We start from the raw sequence: 17,643 nt of genomic DNA, 5'->3' as shown, positions 1-17,643 counted from the left end.
TAGGATTCTACGGGGTACCATAACTTCCGTTACTCTGACTTTGTCACGAGCATACGTCATCATACCGCGACGTTTCAGCCGGATATTTCCCGGGAAATTTTAAATGTCACTTTATAAGTTAACCCGGCCGTATTGGCATGTGTTGCAATGTTAAGATTTCATCATTGATATATAAACTATCAGACTGCGTGGTCGGTAGTAGTGGGTTTCAGTAGGCCCTTAAAGGCACATACACACACTCTGGTCTCATGAAACATCCCAACTGCATATGCCAGATATTTGAAGGGGTTTTTTTGTTCTTTTTTTAAGTAACACAATAACCACTTCTCCTAGTAATTAATTACATTTATTAAGGAGTAATTCCGTTAGAAATGCAATTACTTTCTTTGGCAAAGTAAGGAGTAACTATAATTAATTACTTTTAAAAAAGTTATTTTCTAAACACTGTTCTCAAGCTCCACCTATTAGTCTTACTGCTACAACAAATACTTTATTATGACGTTTAATTGTTGTGTACGTTAAATATGAAAAATCACAAATCCGAATGATATGTACAGTCCAGAATTAGGAAAGAATATGATTGGAAAATTCAGGAGAAAAAGCTAAATATTTGTTATAAGTATTAAGTATCCAAGCATTTGATGCTTACACAAAAGGTGGTTTAGTACTTAATGTAATGTTTATTGAAGTTGCTCACCAGGGTAACAAGCTTATTTTGCTCTTTACAGTAAACGGAAGTAGAGTATGTGCTTTACAAATAAATTCAAAATCTAATACAAAATATATCACAGTTAAGGAACCTCACACTCTTCAATGAGAGAACAGGCACGCACATGTGCACACACACATACACACACACACACACGCTAGAGAGAGTAAGTAGATACACAAGAGAGGTTGAAGTGTGTTTTACATCAGTGCACTCTGCAAATTGTTCACTGAGAAGCGCTGAGCCTTTAAGCTCAATTCATTAGATTCTCCTACTTTGCCTGTCAATCTTAACGTATTTACCAATCCACCTTATTAGTTACACCCCCCAATCCCCACAAACTTCTCTTGACCCAAGGGACATTGAATTTTTTAACAAATTCACCGTCTTTCCTGATTTAAATTTGCTTCTTAACCACCGAACTTCTCAAATATGACTTTTTGATTATTTATTTTCATGAGTAAAATCGACATTTCTGTGGCGAGCCACAGTGATAACATGTCTCAGCTTGATCTACTTCAAACAGCAACCTTTTACACAAAATAAGTAGTTCAAAAGCACTGATATTTGTGTGATCGCTCTAAACCGTTTTTTACAAATGTTTTTAACATGCAAATATGTTCAAACATAAATGAATGCGTAAGATGGACAAACACTTTTCAAGCGTAAAACATACACGGAGAATGTATGTAACGGACAAATAGGGAAGCCTTTGATGGTATTTCTTTGCGTATTTTTCGGACTATCGAGCGCACCAGTATATAAGCTGCACCCACTTAAATTCAGAAGGAAAAAATATTTTTCCATTTATTGGCCGTACTCAGACCCAGCTGCAGAAAAACATTTCAAGGGGGGGGGCATACATTTTCTTAGGGGGGCCCCTGCCAAAAACAGTTTCCCGCCTCGGGAGCGCATGTACTTGTCAAGGCTGCACTGCTGGGTCGTTGTCTGTCCACAACTGATTACTACGTGTACGGCAAACACTTTATAGTTGTCGTAAGGATATGTGTTTGAAATTATTCAAGCTTTTATCGTGTCCGATAAATTAAGATTAAGATTAAAGTACCAATGATTGTCATGAAAGAGTTGGCCATTTTTATGGTTTTAATGAGATTGTAAAGGACTGTTGTTAATCCGGTGTTGATGTGCTAAAACCTCTTTCTTGTTTAGAAGTATGTACAATGTTAACTGTTCTTTGTTAATAAATACAATAAACATGAATAAAGTGTTTGGATGTATTCATTACATCACCGTATTATTGGTTGCCAAAAAGGGATTGAAAGTAATATTTTGATCTTGACACATCTGATCTGTGCATACATTACTAGAATAACCTCAGGAGATGTATGTGGCTGAGCCGCATCAGAGTGGTCAAGGAGCCGCATGCGGCTCCGGAGCCGCGGGTTGCCGACCCCTGGTTTAGTAAGTAAACATTGTGTTAGTTATCCGTTTTGGGTTAGTTGCTGAAAACCAGTAACTAGTTACAGTTACTAGTTACATTATTTCAAAAGTAACTCAGTTACTTACACCAAAAAGTAATGCGTTACTGTGAAAAGTAACTATTTAGTTACTTCTTTTTTTTTAAAGCTCCCATTAATGCCCTTTTAGCCTTCATTTCAGTACTGTTATTGCACTGGAGAATAATACAATCTGTTGATCAACTCAACATTAATTTGCATCACAGAACTCTGCTAAGCAATGTGGTCTACATACAATACACAAAGACAAAGATATGTTTCAAAGGGTCAATTTATTTCAGGCCAGAACAAATTGACAAAACTATTTTAAATAGCTGCAACATAACATACATAAGTAACAAACAGCATAGTAACAACATAGCTGTAAACCTGGCTTCACCTAAGGAAGGCACACGTGACATACACAAAGCCTAACCAGGTAGATTTGAATTGTTGTTTTGGGCAGTAGACGGGATCTTTGATCCAAGACACAACTTACATTTAACTATAATGTTCTTTTCTTTGTGCTCGACAAAAGAAAAGAAGTGAGAATATCTCATACTTGCCAACCCTCCCAAATTTCAGTGCCTCTCCCCGGGACAACCATTCTCCCGAATTTCTCCCGATTTCCAGCCGGACTTAAGGCACGCCCCCTCCAGGTCCGTGCGGACCTGAGTGAGGACAGCCTATCGTCACGTCCGCTTGGCCAACCAAAAACTAACCACAGAAAACTATACCGTAAAGCAGACCTGGGCATTCTGCGGCCCACGGGCCGCATCCGGCCCTTTGTACGTCCCTGTCCGGCCCGCGTGAGGCCAATGATAAATTACAAAATAAATTTAAAAAAGTATTTATCTCGAGTGTGCAATACAACGGTGCTGCTTTTGTTTTGAAAAGCGTTATTTGTATGACTTCCGTGTGGACGTATGCTCGTGCGAGCAGCGGCAATCACAAATTACAAAATACATTTTAAAAAAACATCTATGTCGTGCGTGCAATACAACTGTGCTGCTTTTATTTTGAAAAGTGTTATTTATGGGCGGTCCGCCCGGTTATCCCCGAGACGCTAAAATAAGAAAAGGTGATGACGAATGGCGTGTTTTCAACAAGACATGGACTGCCAAGTAAAGGTAAAGCCGTGTGCTTAATTTGTAGTACACATGTTGCTGTGTTTAAAGAATATAGTGTAACGACCTGCTGAAGTTGATGTTGTCTTCTTGAGTTGCGTAAATGAGGAGTGAGGATATGTGCGTGTGGAAGGAACGAGATAAGTTGAGCTGTGTTAGTATAGCTTGCTCAATAAAAGTTTAAAAAGAGCGTCAGACTTGGTGTGCACTTCTTCTGGACGCTACAATTGGTGGCAGATGTAAAACTTTGCACATACAGCGCTGCTTAATTGTGTGCGCAGCCTGCTACGTCATCGAGAGGTACGTGCCACGTGAGGAGCTCGCCGCAGAGAGAGAGAGAGAGAGAGAGAGAGAGAGAGAGAGGGGAAGGAGAGAGGCAGTGTCTACAGGTGCAGCTCACGCTGCTTGCCATGGGGGAATTCCGCCCTCAATGAAGACTCCCAGGTTTGATGGCAAGGCAAACTGGGAGGCATTTCATCCCACTTCTGACATCAATTGTAGAGTCCAGAAGAAGTGCACACCAAGTCTGACGCTCTTTTTAAACTTTTGTTGAGCAAGCTATACTAACACAGCTCAACTTATCTCGTTCTTTCCACACGCACAGCTATCCTCACTCCTCATTTCCGAAACAGCAACGCTTCCTCCTAAGTCGCCAATCACCTTACATGTGTGCTACGTTCACAACAAAGAGGATGCAGGATAAAGTGACAGAAATTGACATTTTTGCATGGTATTACACATCAGGAAGTGTTGTGTAAGAAAGTGTTAAAAATAAAACCATCAAAAGCCATCTGCTTTTGTATAAAGATAAGTTAAGCTAAATGAAAATATTATTATTTTTTATCTTACGGTATATCAAAAATAATTTAAGCAAAATTTAATTGAAATATTGTCGGTGTGGCCCTCCAGCAGTGCTCGGGTTGCTCATGCGGCCCCCGGTAAAAATGAATTGCCCAGCCCTGCCGTATAGTGTTCTGTGGTTACTTATTGATTGGCCAACGGTTTACGTTGTATTGCGCAACCCCCCCTCCCTTCCCCTCCCCACACCCACACCCACACCCAGGCACACACAGAGCGCGCCTCCGGCTTGTGACACAAGAGATTCAGAAGGACGACACTGCAGCGCTCCAATAAAACACACTCAGATCTTCTGTTTCTAGCCGATACTACATAAAAAATTACGTAAAATAACGCAGTAACGCATCATGTAGTAACGGTACCTGAGTTACTGAATATAAAAAATAACGCGTTAGATTATTAGTTACCGCCGAAACTAACGGCGTTATATTGTAAAACTTACAAACATTGCTTGGATTGATGAGTGAAGAACCATACGAATAGAAATGCTATCGACGACTAGTTGACGGAATGGCCTGTGTACTTCCGGTTAAAGGCACTAAACAGCAGAGGTGTGGACTCGAGTCACATGACTTGGACTCGAGTCAGACTCGAGTCATGAATTTGATGACTTTAGACTCGACTTGACAAAATGTAAAGAGACTTGCAACTCGACTTAGACTTTAACATCAATGACTTGTGACTTCACTTGGACTTGAGCCTTTTGACTTGACATGACTTGCTACTTTCCCCAAAACCCAAATCTTAAAAAGTTATTTGGGAGCGCTCCGTATCTTTCATTTTGTACGTGTCTGTCTGTCTATCAGCGTGTGTGCTGCGTGTCAGCGTGTGTGCTGTCAGTACAACAGCCAATCAAATTAGTTATACGTTGTTTTCATCACACAGCATTCATCCAATCAAATTGCAGGACAACCACCGAACAAGAGTTGTCAAACAATGCGGCAGAGAGAAACAATTACGCCAAAGTTGGTTTCGTTCGGGTATAAAAACTACGACTTGGTCAACAAAAAACGAATTGCGTATGCAAATCACGCAGTTCGAATATTACAGACGGAGACGCAACAACTTCCAACTTCCAACTTCGTTCGACATTTGAAGTTGCACAAAGAAGGGTAAGTTTTGAATGTAAGCTAACGTTTATTGGCTAAGTAACATGACTTTTATTTGCTGTGTAGTTAAATCAGTGAGGCTGTAAACTCACTGCTAACGTCATAACCATAGACATGTTTTAAGGGTACGCAGCATCGAGCGCTACTGCCTACTGGCGCAGACGAGACGCGGGGCCGCCATCTTGGAGTGGTGATCCGCTCCACTCAGTGCAATTCATTTGTCAGGAGCAATGAACTGTCAGCGCATTTAATTCATTTTACCTCACTGAATACCACTGATTTTCACGCGGTTTTTTGTCATACGTGTAGCTATGATAACGGACACATGTTTTGGCAAGTTTTATTATTCATAGTTTGCTTAACAGTAATATAATATTCTTATACGCTATAAGTGACCAGACGTCCGAGATCAAAACTGGGAATATAATCCCAGAGAAGGGGGAAAAAAACGGTAAACTATTTTTAAATTGAAGAAACAATATGATTAGGTTATATATACATGCGTATATCCTACATAAACAATGTATGAATACATTAGATATCTATATATCTTAGGGACCTATAGACTGTAACTCTGTTGCTGCAGCAGCAGAGAGTTTATTCTGTCTTGACACTTTGTATTGATATGTTGTATTACATTCTTCCCTTAAATGATCATGTTTACAGTGATTGTTATGTATGTATTTTTTATGTATGTCGCTTTGGATAAAAGCGTCTGCCAAATACTTAAACATATATAAACACCTGAAAGTCTTTATATCAGCTAAAACCACCAATTTGTTTCACTACATTCAGAACAAAACCAAATGCTGTTTTACCCAACAATGTTAGTATTTGAATATTGTTACTTAAAGACTTATTCCTGGTTACAATTATACTGTTAAGAAAGTATTGTCTTATATTTTGCCTAAAATGAGAATGCATCATAATCAGTGGCGGCTGGTGAATTTTGTTTTAGGTGGGGCTGAAAGTTTGTAAACCAAACCCCTGTAGGGGCGTCATCCTCCAACAGAAGATTTATTTGTGATTTTCACATACAAATATTGAAGATCTTTGCTCCTTCTCAACTCTGTGGTAATGTTATTTTCATAAAATACAACCAATAGTATGTTAATGTTTGTTTTTGCAAATGTGTTTATTCTGTAAAGGAATGAGTTAAATGTTTAAAATTGTTTAAACTATTAAAATTACTGTTAATAGTGCTATTATGAATTGCAATGTCAGCACTATTTTTTTTCTTGCAATTTCAAATGCACTTGTTTTAATAAATAAATACAGCATTTTAAAAGCATACACAATCTGTGTAAAAATATTAGTCTGTGGTTAAAAGGACTTGAAAGGACTCGAAACTCAAAATGCAGGACTTGGGACTCGACTTGAGACTTTCCAGTCTCGACTTTGGACTTGACTCGGGACTTGCCTGTCTTGACTCGGGACTTGACTCGAGACTTGAGGGCAAAGACTTGAGACTTACTTGTGACTTGCAAAGCAATGACTTGGTCCCACCTCTGCTAAACAGAAGCAAATACTGTTGCCGTTCAACTGCAGCATTTGCAGTGAGCAAACTCATCTAAAAGATGGTGTCGTAGCTGAAACAATAACACATCTTTTCAGAGTCTCTGTGAATGTTTTATGAAATCTACTTGACTGCAAAACATTATGGCCGATAGTGAAGAATCATCTATAAATTAGCCGCACCGTTTTAGAAGTCGCAGGGTTCAAAGCTTAGGAAAAAAGTAGCAGATTATAGTCCAGAATTTATGGTAACTATTACTTTTATTAATTATAATTAAGTACAGTAATTTGACACATAGTTCTGAATATGTGCTTTTACCGCCATCTACGTCTACTTAAGTCTGTGTAGTATAAAATGAGTAAAACATCAATAGAGTATTTTGTTTTCCAATTTTTTTCTGCAATCCTGTTCTTTTTAAAGTGAAGGTTACAATGAATACTTAAACATTTATAACAAATCCATAAAATCATAAGTTGATTTTAATGTTAGCCTCAAAACAAAACATTGCAACTTTTGACACATCTTTCCTCAGAAGCTGCCGCAAATTCCGGTAATTTAGGCCACAACGATCAAAAAACTAATTCCAGTGAAATCCTGGAGAGACTGATAAATCCACTGCTGTGAAATAAAGTACAATAGTGTGACTGAGAAGCTGAAATATATGAAACTGTCACATAAGAGGACCCAAATAAAACAATCCAATGTCCATAAACAATATTGGGTACATATCTGCCTTCTTAGTAATTGAACTTTTATTTGGTGCATATGTTGTGTAGCTGAAACAGTCAAAACAGTTGAAGGGTAAAACTTTGATGGTGCCCTGGAGGCAGATTGGTGATCTCATTGGTCACATGTTTACATTTTAACAGAAATGATTGAATTTGTTCATGCACTTATTTGCTGGCCCAGAAGGAATCAGAAACACAACACTTCCTTGTGTTCACCCTGCATTGCACACTTCCTCTACCCTTTTCACAGTAATTCAAACTCAAAGGCCATCAGGCTGACTGCACCCATCACATGCTTTTAACGTTGCCGTGGTGACGGAGGGAGGAAAGTGCACGGCCGGCTGAGAGGGGCAAGCTCTGACGGCAAGCAAGGTTGCACAATTTGATCTGTGAATTCTACTAAATTAAACTGCTCATTTTCATGCACGCTGTCAGCTGTTGTTAACGTGATCTTACTGCTAACACACATATGCACAAGCATTAACACACACACACACGCACACACAGTGAGGGTTGTCTGGTTTGATAGAAACTTATTCCGCTCAAAAATTAATCCGCAGCCAAAGATTAACATTTAACAAAAATATCTGAGGGACAAAGTGTGGAAGCAACATTAAAGCAGACATGATTAGTATAAATATATATATGTAAAAACAGTATATATATATATATATATATATATATATATATATATATATATATATATATATATATATATATATATATATATATATATATATATATATATATATATATATACGAAGGGAATAAGCGGTAGAAAATGGATGGATGGATGGATGGATTTTTTTTTTTTTTTTTTTTCATAGCCGCCGATAAAACCACAAACTTCTACAGAATGGACATACCAGAACATAACACTTTACTGGACAGAAGCATCACCAAATCATACAAAAAAGCACAACCCAACACTTTACAGAACATCCACCTGGAAAATAAACGGATCGCGGCTGAACTGGATATTGAGAACAGGGTGGACGCCACAGCCAGCAAGGAAGCCTTCATCACATTGAAGGACCACAAACCCAACTTCGCAAATAACCCATCATGCCGACTAATAAACCCAACTAAATCCGAAATAGGAAAAATCAGCAAAATAATCCTGGACAGAGTCAACACAAAAATCACGGACAAAACACCAATCAACCAATGGAAAAATACAGCAGCAGTAATCAAATGGTTTAACAACATCCAAGACAAACAACAGCACAACTTTATCTCCTTCGATATCGAAGAATTTTACCCTTCCATCACGCAAGACCTACTGACTCAAGCACTAGACTTCGCCTCGGACTACGACTCAATCACAGGCAACGAAAAAAACATCATCATCCACGCAAAGAACTCCATACTCATCCGCAACAGTACACCGTGGCAAAAAAAGAACAATTCAACATTTGACATTACTATGGGGAGTTTTGACGGAGCAGAAACGTGTGAACTCGTTGGGAGTTTCCTCCTCTCCCAGCTCGCTAGCCTCAACCCTAACCTTGGTATTTACCGTGACGACGGACTGGCAGTGTGTCGCGCCTCGCCAAGGAGCAGCGAGAATACCAAGAAGCGCATATGCCAAATCTTCAAAGAGAACGGCCTACGGATCACGATTGAAGCCAACAAGCAAACCGTTGACTTCATCGACGTCACTTTCAACCTGAGAAATAACAGCTACCAACCATTCACAAAATCCAACACAACACTCCAATACGTGCACCATGACAGCAACCACCCACCCACCACCACAAAAAGAATACCTACCGGAATTAATAAAAGGCTATCGATGCTGTCATCTAGCAAAGCTGAATTCGACCAAGCAACCCCTCGTACCAAAAAGCACTCAATGAAAGCGGATACAACTTCACCCTCACCTATGAACCCACACCAGGAAACCAAACAAAAAAGAGCAGAAAACGAAACAACATTATCTGGTACAACCCCCCCATACAGCAAAAACGTCTCAACTAATATTGGCCACAAATTCCTCACCCTGATCGACAAACACTTCCCCAAAGGCAGCACCCTAAGAAAAGTATTCAACAAGAACAGCATTAAATTGAGCTACAGCTGTATGAACAATATACGACAAATTATTTCAAATCACAACAAAGCAATTGCAAAGGGGCGGTCTGCCCCTAGACCAGTGTTTCTCAAAGTGTGGGGCGCGCCCCACTGGTGGGGAATAGAGACATGACAGGTGGGGCACGAGGAACGGGAGGAAATTTCACTTTTATTTTTTTTATTTTTTTATTATTATATTCTTTGATTTTTTTTATTTTTATTATGCTTTCATTTTCTATACACACTGGAAATCACTTTGTGATTCTGTCTGTGAAATCCGCTATATAGATAAATGTAAATTACTTATTTTTCCTGTATGCTTTACATTTCTAGGTAGGAGCGAAAGTTTGACAGACAGCAACAGTAACTAATGGGGGCGGGGCTAAGCGGAAGCTTTGTGAATTGCGAGTCACTGTGCGAGGATTTGCTGTTTTGCAAATACATAAAAAATAGAGCCACTGCTAATGAGCTGTTCAAGATAATGGACAGTTTCCTCAAAGAACACGACCTTAAATGGGAAAAAGTGTGTGGGCTTTTGCTCTGATGGCGCGCATGGCAAAGTCAAGAAACGGGCTGCAGGCTCTAATGAAGAGGGTTGCGCCAAATGCGCATTGGACACAATGTGTCATTCACCGGGAAACACTCGCGTCAAGGCAGCTCAGCCCCGAATTCAATGAGGTCTTAACAGTGGCAGTGTCAAGCCTGCAACCCCGATTTCAAAAGCTGTGCAGTGCAAAACAGGCTCATTGCAGCCACTAATGCTGGAGTACTGTAAAACTCATGTTCACTTGCCCTGTCCTCCTTTTTTTGGCAAAGATTGCAAAGTGGCACTTTTATTTTCATTTATTATTGAACTTGATGCAAGTTATTTGATTTATTATTGAACTTGATGCAAGTTATAACACTTTTATTTGATTTATTATTAAACTTGATGCAAGTTATAACACTTTTTTTGATTTATTATTGAACTTGATGCAAGTTATAACACTTTTGTTTTATTTATTATTGAACTTGATGCAAGTTATAACACTTTTATTTGATTTATTATTGAACTTGATGCAAGTTATAACACTTTTTTTGATTTATTATTGAACTTGATGCAAGTTATAACACTTTTGTTTTATTTATTATTGAACTTGGACGGCGTGGCGAAGTTGATAGAGTGGCTGTGCCAGCAATCGGAGTGTTGCTGGTTACTGGGGTTCAATTCCCACCTTCTACCTTCCTAGTCACGTCCGTTGTGTCCTTAGGCAAGACACTTCACCCTTTGCCTCTGATGGCTGCTGGTTAGCGCCTTGCATCGCAGTTCCCGCCATCAGTGTGTGAATGTGTGTGTGAATGGGTAAATGTGGAAATACTGTCAAAGCGTTTTGAGTACCTTGAAGGTAGAAAAGCGCTATACAAGTATAACCCATTTATCATTTATATTTATAACTTGATGCAAGTTATAACACTTTTGTTTTATTTATTATTGAACTTGATGCAAGTTATTTGATTTATTATTGAACTTGATGCAAGTTATAACACTTTTATTTGATTTATTATTGAACTTGATGCAAGTTATAACACTTTTATTTGATTTATTATTGAACTTGATGCAAGTTATAACACTTTTTTTGATTTATTATTGAACTTGATGCAAGTTATAACACTTTTGTTTTATTTATTATTGAATTGATGCAAGTTATTTTATTTGATATTGAACTTGATGCAAGTTATACCACAGCTGCACAGTTATTTTATTTATTATTGAACTTGATTTTATTTTATGTTATTGAGTTTGAATGTATAAAACTTGATGTTACTTGATGTTCGATACATTTGAAAATGTTAAGCTTGGCATTAGCGTTCTGTTGGGGCGATGGGGGCAGGTGGGGCTTGAAAACTCCCCCTTGTCCAAAGTGGGGGATGACAAAAAAGGTTTGAGAACCACTGCCCTAGACAGAGCAACTCCAAAACCAACAAAGGCTGCAACTGTCGCAAGAAACCTGATTTTCCTCTCAACGGGGGGTGCTTACAAACATCAGTCGTTTACCAATCAAAGGTAACACGCAAGGACATTAACACATCTGACACGTATGCAGGATTAACCGAGGGAGAGTTCAAAGCCAGATGGAACAATCACAAGGCTTCTTTCAGGAACCAAAGCCTGCGGAATACTACAGAACTCAGCAAGCACATTTGGGACCTCAAAGACAATAATGTTGAATATTCAATAACATGGCAAATTCTTGCATTCAGCACACCTTACAACGGTGATAATAAAAGATGCAACCTATGCTTAAAAGAGAAACTGTTTATTATATACCGCCCAGACCTGTCATCCCTCAACAAGCGCAGCAAAATTGTATCAGGATGCCGTCACAGACGGAAACACCTCCTAGGTAACACATGAGCCAATCACCACTCCCCTACGCCTGCCTGTACCTACCCGTTCTGTGCCCTATACAAACCATGGTGTGTGAATGCTTCTATTAAAACCTCCTGATGATTGAGGGAACCCCTCATGAAACAGTCCTGTAGAGATAAAGTAGTCTTGTGATTTTTTTTCCCCCACACATACAGTACATATATTGCGCTCTACCAAGGTATATATATATATATAAACATATATATATATATATATACAGTCACGATCAAAAGTTTACATACACTTGTAAAGAACATAATGTCATGGCTGTCTTGAGTTTCCAGTACTTTCTACAACTCTTGTTTTTTTGTGATAGAGTGATTGGAGCACATATTTGTTGGTCACAAAAAACATTCATGAAAGTTGGTTCTTTTATGCATTTATTATGGGTCTACTGAAAATGTGACCAAATCTGCTGGGTCAAAAGTATACATACAGCAATGTTAATATTTGGTTACATGTCCCTTGGCAAGTTTCACTGCAATAAGGCGCTTTTGGTAGCCATCCACAAGCTTCTGGCAAGCTTGTGGTTGAATTTTTGACCACTCCTCTCGACAAAATTGGTGCAGTTCAGCTAAATTTGTTGGTTTTCTGACATGGACTTGTTTCTTCAGCATTGTCCACACGTTTAAGTCAGGACATTGGGAAGGTCATTCTAAAACCTTAATTCTAGCCTGATTTAGCCATTCCTTTACCACTTTTGACGTGTGTTTGGGGTCATTGTCCTGTTGGAATACCCAGCTGCGCCCAAGACCCAACCTCCGGGCTGATGATTTTAGGTTGTCCTGAAGAATTTGGAGGTAATCCCCATTTAAAACACCAGTTCCATTGGCAGCAAAACAGGCCCAGAGCATATTACTACCACCAACATGCTCGACGGTGGGTATGGTGTTCCTGGGATTAAAGGCCTCACCTTTTCTCCTCCAAACATATTGCTGGGTATTGTGGTCAAACAGCTCAATTTTTGTTTGTTGCAGTATATTTTACGCTTCAAAGGTTTTTGTCCATCTTAAACATTAATTTATGTTCCAACACATTTTTACCCGTACATTAAGAGCATTTGTGAACTGTTGAGAAGATCTATGGCGCTAATTTATGTTGGTAAATGAGAGACAATGAGAGATTATTATCACACATCAACATCTCTAAATGTAAACTTTTGACCACGACTTTATATCTACAAAGTCTCCAAGGCAGAAGCATACTAAAAAGTATGTAGTAACAAACGTGTCCGCATCATTCAACTTACTGTGTCATGAGCGTAAGTTCATGAATTATTGTAACCACCAGGTGTGGGCAAAAAAACTATTACCACTGCAATTCAACTTTAAAAGGATGTTGGCAACTTGCTCACAGTTACTAACTCTGTCTCGTCAACACGTACGCGCAGGGAGCGCGTGCACACATACAAAAACAGTCCAAGAGAGGCAACTAAGAATTTGCAGTCATGTTGTTGTGATACTAAAAAATGCATTCAATGATAGCTAACGCTAATTATCCAAATTGCTATCATTAGCTAACAGCACCCAAAGCTAATGCACGTGCATGTGTTACGTACGTAAGTACGTAGTTAGAGGGATGATATAACGCTTACAATACTTTGGAAATTTAGCACCCTCTGGGCATCTATGTGAATGTTGCAAACAGCCCCTTTAAAGAAAACATAAGTTTGTTCCAGATTGTTAACAATAAAGAGCGATTCCCAGGCAGCGTGAAAGAAGCAGGTTGCATTTGTGAGGTGGTAAATGTACAATAACTTGTACTTGTGGTATTTTCTTTCTGCAGCTCTCACCTGCAGCATGAATTGGCTCTGAAATATTACCCATTATTTCTCCTTGCTTGCTCTTTTTTCATACTCGTCAATGAATGCTTTATAAAATAGATATGTAACATTTAACTTATGACTTTTGTGTCAGGAGCCAATGATTAAAAATTCAAAGACAGATGATTATGTAAAACAATACTTTTGCGTTTGCATACACGAATTGTGATTGCACACACGCACGCACACACACACACACACACACACACACACACTCACACACACAAGCTATTAGCCTGGAACAAGAAGCATAATATAATATGAAAGTCAGAGAAAAAAATTATTTCATCTCATACTAACCCATGATAAAAAAACTTAAATAACAAAACCCAAAACCAGTGAAGTTGGCACGTTGTGTAATTCGTTAACAGAATACAATGATTTGCATATCCTTTTTAACTTACATTCAATTGAATTCACTGCAAAGACAAGATATTTAATGTTCGAACTGAGAAACTTCTTTTTTTTGTGTGCAAATAATCATTAACTTAGAATTTAATGGCAGCAACACATTGCAAAAAAGTTGGCACAGGAGCATTTTTACCACTGTGTTACTTGGCCTTTCCTTTTAACAACACTCAGTAAACGTTCGAGAACTGAGGACACCAATTTTTGAAGCTTCTCAGGTGGAATTATTTCCCCTTCTTGCTCGATGTACAGCTTAATTTGTTCAACAGTCCGGGGTCTCAGTTGTGGTATTTTAGGCTTCATAATGCGCCACACATTTTCAATGGGAGACAGGTCTGGACTACAGGCAGGCCAGTCTAGTACCCGCACTCTTTTACTACGAAGCCACGCTGTTGTAACACGTGCAGAATGTGACTTGGCATTGTCTTGCTGAAATAATCAGGGGCGTCCATAAAAAAGACATTGCTTGGATGGCAACATATGTTGCTCCAAAACCTGTATGTACCTTTCAGCATTAATGGTGCCTTCACAGATGTGTAAGTTACCCATGTCTTGGGCACTAAAACACCCCCATACAATCACAGATGCTGGCTTTTGAACTTTGCGCCTATAACAATCCGGATGTTTCTTTTCCTCGTTGGTCCGGAGGACACAACGTCCATAGTTTCCAAAAACAATTTGAAATGTGGACTCTTCAGACCACAGAACACTTTTCGACTTTGCATCAGTCCATCTTAGATGAGCTCAGGCCCAGCGAAACCGGCGGGGTTTCTGGGTGTTGTTGATAAATGGCTTTCTCTTTGCATAGTGGAGTTTTAACTTGCACTTACGAACTGTAGTTACTGACAGTGTTTTTCTGAAGTGTTCCTGAACCCATGTGGTGAAATCCTTTACACACTGATGTGTGCATAAATAATAAATAAATGAAAATGTGTAAAAGCTGTAAGGTATATTATATATAACTACACAACACTACAGCCAATGTACAGAGATGTCCTGGATGAAAAGCAACGTATCTCATCCAACCTGATGAAGGTTGAGAGGTGCTGCAAAGAGGAATGGGAGAAACTGCCCAAAGATAGTTGTGTCAAGCTTGTGGCATCTTATTCAAGTTAAAGTACCAATGATTGTCACACACATTGATTGATTGATTGATTGATTGATTGAGACTTTTATTAGTAGGTTGCACAGTGAAGTACATATTCCGTACAATTGACCACTAAATGGTAACACCCGAATACGTTTTCGGGGTCCACTTAAATTGATTCATGATACAGATATATACTATCATATATACTATCATCATAATACAGTCATCACACAAGATAATCACATTGAATTATTTACATTATTTACAATCAGGGGTGTGGAGGGGGGGGGGGTGTGGGGGGGGGGATATGGACATCAAGTAGTGGACATAGAGAGAGAGAGAAAGGTGTGGTGAAATTAACATCTGCATTTGACCCATTCACTTGTTCCACCTACTGGGAGGTGAGGGGAGCAGTGAGCAGCAGCAGTGAGCAGCAGCGGTGGCCGCGCTCGGGAATCATTTTGTTGATTTAACCCCCAATTCCAACCCTTGATGCTGAGTGCCAAGCAAAAAGACATGAGACTGTAATTGCTGCCAAAGGTGCATCAACAAAGTACTGAACAACGGCTATGAATACGTATGTACATGTGCTTTGTTTTACAGTTTTATATTTTAAATACATTTGCAAAATACATTTTAAAAAATTATTCACATTGTCATTGTGGAGTATTGCCTGTAAAATTTTGAGAGCAAAAATGAATTTATTCCATTTTGGAATAAGGCTTCAACATAACAAAATGTGGGAATCAATCAAACAATATTTTATCTCCTTTTAAATCTGGTTTTAGAAAACAGCACAGTACTATTACAGCTGCACTTACGGGCTTGAATTATTTAATCGAGGCTGTAGACGGCAAAAGATATTGTGTCGCTCGTTTTATTGATTTGTCAAAAGCATACGACACAGTAGACCACAGTCTGTTAATTCAAGCCCGTCATTACATTGGATTATCTAAAAATGCAGCTGCTTGGTTCACAGACGATGTTTGCAGCAGAACACAACATGTACAGGTGGCTGGGACCACCTCTTCATTACTGGACATTACCAAAGGAGTTCCGCAAGGCTCAGTGTTGGAGCCCATTTTATTTTCCATCTACATAAATAATCTTTATTTATGTCTGCTGACATGCAAGCAGAGTAGTACATTTTTGTAAAAAGCTTTTATAATTGTAAAGGAAAATGTTTTATCAACTGATTGCAATAATGTAAATTTGTTTTAACTATTAAATGAACCAAAAATATGACTTATCTTATCTTTGTGAAAATATTGGACACAGTGTGTTGTCAAGCTTATGAGATGCGATGCAAGTGTAAGCCACTGTGACACTATTGTTCTTTTTTATTTTATTTTTTATAAATGTCTAATGATAATGTCAATGAGGGATTTTTAATCACTGCTATGTTGAAATTGTAACTAATATTGATACTGTTGTTGATAATATTCATTTTTGTTTCACTACTTTTGGTTTGTTCTGTGTCGTGTTTGTGTCTCCTCTCAATTGCTCTGTTTATTGCAGTTCTGAGTGTTGCTGGGTCAGGTTTGGTTTTGGAAATGTATTGTATTGTTATGGTATTGCTGTGTATTGTTTTGTTGGATTGATTAATTAAAAAATAATAATAATAATAGTAATTTAAAAACAAAAAAATCGATTTTAAAAAAAATGAGAATCGATTCCGAATCGCACGTGAGAATCGCGATTCGAATTCTAATCGATTTTTTCCCACACCCCTAATATATGTATATATATGCGATTCGAATTCTAATCGATTTTTTCCCACACCCCTAATATATGTATATATATATATATATATATATATATATATATATATATATGTATATATATATATATATATATATATATATATATATATATATATATATATATATATATATATATATGTATATATATATATATATATATATATATATATATATATATATATATATATATATATATATATATATATATATATATATATATATATATATATATATATATATATGTACTTATAAGGGCACACCCATCTGAATGCCCCTCCCCCACTCTGCTGAGGAGGTTAAACTCTGCGCTGCTCTCTACTTCACTCCTGTCAGCTCAAAGATACAAATTATGTTAAATGCTTTCATTAATTTTTATAATTTATCTTTTGTCCTTTTCATTAATATTTATAGTTATTTGGTTTTGTTTTACTGAATTTGAATGTGTCACTCTCCTTTAATAAAAGTGTTTCGTGTATAAAACAGAATATTTGGATTGAGATTGTTTCTACTCCTAATACTACTACGAGCAGCTCTTTGGTGGCGTTAGTAAAAGCGCAGAAAGGTTAGAGGTCA

Source organism: Entelurus aequoreus, linkage group LG04 (genome assembly GCF_033978785.1).
Source record: "Entelurus aequoreus isolate RoL-2023_Sb linkage group LG04, RoL_Eaeq_v1.1, whole genome shotgun sequence".
Lineage (NCBI taxonomy): Eukaryota > Metazoa > Chordata > Actinopteri > Syngnathiformes > Syngnathidae > Entelurus > Entelurus aequoreus.
The sequence above is the reverse complement of the archived record's forward strand: the minus strand, read 5'-3'. Positions refer to the sequence as shown.